General features: G+C 42.4%; 1 pseudogene; it reads left to right on the forward strand.

The window, feature by feature from the left end:
* Positions 1 to 1,161: 1,161 nt before the first annotated feature.
* LOC102834251 overlaps positions 1,162 to 3,981 on the forward strand; it is an 11,186-nt pseudogene continuing 8,366 nt past the window's right edge.

Genomic DNA, 3,981 nt, shown 5'->3' on the forward strand with positions numbered 1-3,981 from the left:
CATCAGAACTCTAAGACAAGGAATTTCTGTTGTTTTAAGCTACTCAGTTTGTTCCACTTGGTTATGGCAGCCCTAGGAAACTAATTGTGGTTCTGTGAATTACTTTGCATGGTCCTTCTAGTTATAGTCTTTGTAAAGCCCATCAGATGGCTATGCGAATGTTAGATGCTTATGGCCCACCAAGGGAATTGAATATAAATAAGGCTCATGATACCCTTGTGGGGTTGGGACCTTGCAAATTTGATGTATAGCAACCCTAATGTGGAGGTTGACCAGCTTTACCATTCTTCTAGGCCCTGATAATGTGTTGTTGTTGTTAAGTACTGTGGAGTCGGTTCCGCCTCATAATGACCCTGCACAGGGTTTCTGAGGCTGCAAATCTTTACAGGAGCAGAATGCCTCATGTTTCTCCCACAGAACCGCTGGTAGTTTCGAACTGCTGACCTTGAGGTTGGCAGCCCGATTCGTAACCACTAGACTCCCAGAGCTCCTTCCTGATAGTATTGTTGCTAAGTGCTGTCAAGTCGGTTCCGACCCATAGCGACCATAATTTCTGAGGAGCAGCTGCTGAACTTGAACCACCTGCCGACCTTGCAGTTCAAATGACTTTGCAGTCTGGCGCATTAACCCACAGAGCCACACCAGGACTCCTCCTGATAGTATGCTGTTGTTGTTGTGAAGTGCCTTTGAGTCGGTACCGACCCATAGCGACTCTTATAGGGTTTCCAAGGAGCAGCTAGTGAGCTTGAACCACCGACCTTGCAGTCCAAATGGCTTTGCAGTCTGGCACATTAACCCACAGCCCCACCAGGACTCCTCCCTGATAGTATAGTGGGTTTCAAATTGAGGTGCTAACCACAATGTCAGCAGTTAGAATCTAACAGCTGCACCACAGGAAAAAGATGAGGCTTCCTGTTCGTGTAAAGATTTATTTACAGCCTTGCAAACCCTATATTGGGTCACTGTGAGTGAGATCCAACTCAACAACACACAACTACCACCTCCACGCTTAAAATGAGCAATCCCAGAGGTGGAAAGGGGAAATCTCATGATCACAAAGAGGGAAGAATCAGGAGTCTGTCCTTTGGGCCTGGGATCCCTGCATTGGGAACCTCCTTGCCCCAGGAGACACCTAGCTGAGATGGTGAGAGATGGCGAGAAATGTGGCAGCAGAACCAGGAGACTGGCAAGAGACTGCACAGTGAGCTTCTGGACCCACGGAGCAAGAAAACTAAGTGCCTTCAGGAAGAAGACTTGCAGGTAGAGTGAAGTGTCTCCAGGCACTTGGTGGAGCTAGATTTTCTGACTCATGGAGCTAGAGCTGAGCACCTTTGGGCTGATGCTTGCTGAGCACGTATTAACAGAGTGAAAAGAGTTTTGTAACACTTACCCAAACCCAGCAGATGACAAGAGGCCAGGAGCTGAGAGGCTGAGGGCCAGAGAGAGGGGTGTCTGTAGGCATTACTAAGAAGAGGCTGCCCTGATCCAAGAATTGCACCCTCTGCATTCCTGAACCTGAACTATCATCACCTGGTACTTCCCTAATCAACCCCATCCTTTATGTGGCCATTGCAACAGATTACCAAACCCAGCAGAGATGTAGAGAGTACCATAGGAGGGACAGTTGGTGTCAGAATTGGTAAAACCATATGAGAATAAAGGCATGTCTGACCTCTGCCTCATAGGGAATCAGCCTTGGGTTGTTGATCTTGATCCTCTTCCCCCTTTGTGAAATGAAAGAAGGTCAGAAGCCACGCTCACACCTATTCACTAATACAGGTAGCAAGGCAAATAAATGGTAAAGGAACGACTTTTAGACAAGCAATGCTGACACCAGTATAGAAAAAATGAACCTTGTCTCACAAAAGTCACAAAAAATTAATCCAAATTGAACCCTGCATCTGAAGCTAAGAACTGAAACTATAAAACTTGTAGGGAAAAACAAAACAAAACAAAACAAAACCGTAGAAGAATCCCTTCATGTTTTGGGAATCGGTAAAGATTTTCCAAAGGAGTCCTGGTGATACAACTGTTACAATGCTAAGCTGCTAACCAGAGGGCTGGCAGTTCAAACTCAAACAGCCTCTCCAAGACAAAGACCTGGTAAACTGTGCCCAGAATGGTTACAGCCAAGAAAACCCTATGAGGATGTTTTCCTCTGTCACATGGGTTTCTAGAAGTGGAAATTGATACAACTTGATGGCACCCAATAGCGACAGAAAGTTAATAAAGAAACACTAGAGTACTAACTGTAAAACAAACATATCAATAAATTGGAATTCATTAAAATTAATCATTTTTGTTCATTAAACTACAGTTTTTAAAATAATGATAAAATAAGCCACACCCTAAGACAAAATAAGTACAATAAAATATCCCAGTAAGAACTTGTATCCAAAATACAAAAAGAATGTTTATAAACCAGTAAGTAGTAAATAAAACAAACAACGCAAATATTTTTTTTTTTTAATGGACAAAGGACTTGAATAGATAATGGCACAAAAGGAGACTTATGATATCACAGTAAATTCATGAAAGATGCTCAGTTCTCACCACGCTGGCAATGCCCTGATTATAAGCAAGTGATGAAGTCTAAAGGACAAAATGATCACAGTGACATACTGTGGGGGTGGGGAACAGTGGGAGTGTCTTAGTTCTCTAGTGTTGCTGTAATAGAAATTCCACAGGTGTCTGGCTTTAACAAACACACATTAATTATCTGACAGTTTATTGTTGTTGTTGTGAGGTGCCACCAAGTCGCTACTGACTCATAGTGATCCTATACACAGCAGAATGAAACATTGCCTGGTCCTGGGCCAATCTCACAGTCATTGCTAAGTTTGAGCCCATTGCTGCAGCCACTGTACCAATCCATCTAGTTAGGGATCTTCCTCTTTTTCTCTGACCCACCACTATATCAAATATGTTACTCTTCTCCACTAACTGGCACCTCCTGATAATATGTCCCAAGTATGAGACACAAAGTCTGGCCATCCTGGCTTCCAAAGAACATACTGACTGTACTTCTTCCAACACAGACTGGTTTTTCTTTTGGCAGTCCATGGTAGTTTTAATATTCTTCTCGAACATTATAACTCAAATGCCTCAATTCTTCTATGACCTTCCTTATTCGCTGTCCAACTTTCACATGCATAGGAGCTTATTGAAAATACCATTGCTTGGATCAGGCACACATCAGTCCTCAAACTAACATCATTGCTCTTAAATACTTTGAAGAGGTCTTGTGCAGCAGATTGGCCTAATGCAATACGTTATTTGATTTCTTTTTTTTAATTGTAAATTGAGTGATAGTTTACAAAGGAGAACATTGGTTTTACATTCTTCCTATTGTATTTCATTTCACTGCAATGATTACAATCCCCTCCTTCCATCATCATTCAACAGTATTTGCTTCCATTCCCTCTGGTTATTTTTTATGTACACAAAAACACTCAGGGATATATAATCATTTAAACAACCAAAGGGCACATTCTGCGAGCCTGCCTCCTGGCCACCAGCACACAGCCTTTCTCTTTCCATGAGTCTAGAGACCTCAGCTCCTCTCTATCTCTCCATGTCCTCATCTCTGCTTCCATCTCTGGTGTCACTGCTTCTCTGGATAGGGTCCCACATTCCACTCATGCTCCTCTCCCTTGATAGTCCTACAGTCCTCAGTTCCTAGAATGTAAGATTAACTACTTCATCCTTTTTGTTACAAAACTTTTATCTTTACAGCTGTGACCATCACAATTAGTCATGCTATTACTCACTATTGAATCCTAAGAATCTTAGCCCCATCTCCTTTCAGCAGACCCATCTAAACAAGATGAAAACTATTCAATTGGGTCATTTGATTTCCTGACTGGTGCTTCTCTAAGTGTTGATGGTTGATCTGAGCAAAAGGAAGTCTTTCACAACGTCAATCTTTTCTTGATTTATATGGATGTTATTTACTGGTCCAGTGGTGAGGATTTTTGTTTT

The sequence above is a fragment of the Chrysochloris asiatica genome, unplaced genomic scaffold, assembly GCF_000296735.1.
Source record: "Chrysochloris asiatica unplaced genomic scaffold, ChrAsi1.0 scaffold00224, whole genome shotgun sequence".
Taxonomy (NCBI): domain Eukaryota; kingdom Metazoa; phylum Chordata; class Mammalia; order Afrosoricida; family Chrysochloridae; genus Chrysochloris; species Chrysochloris asiatica.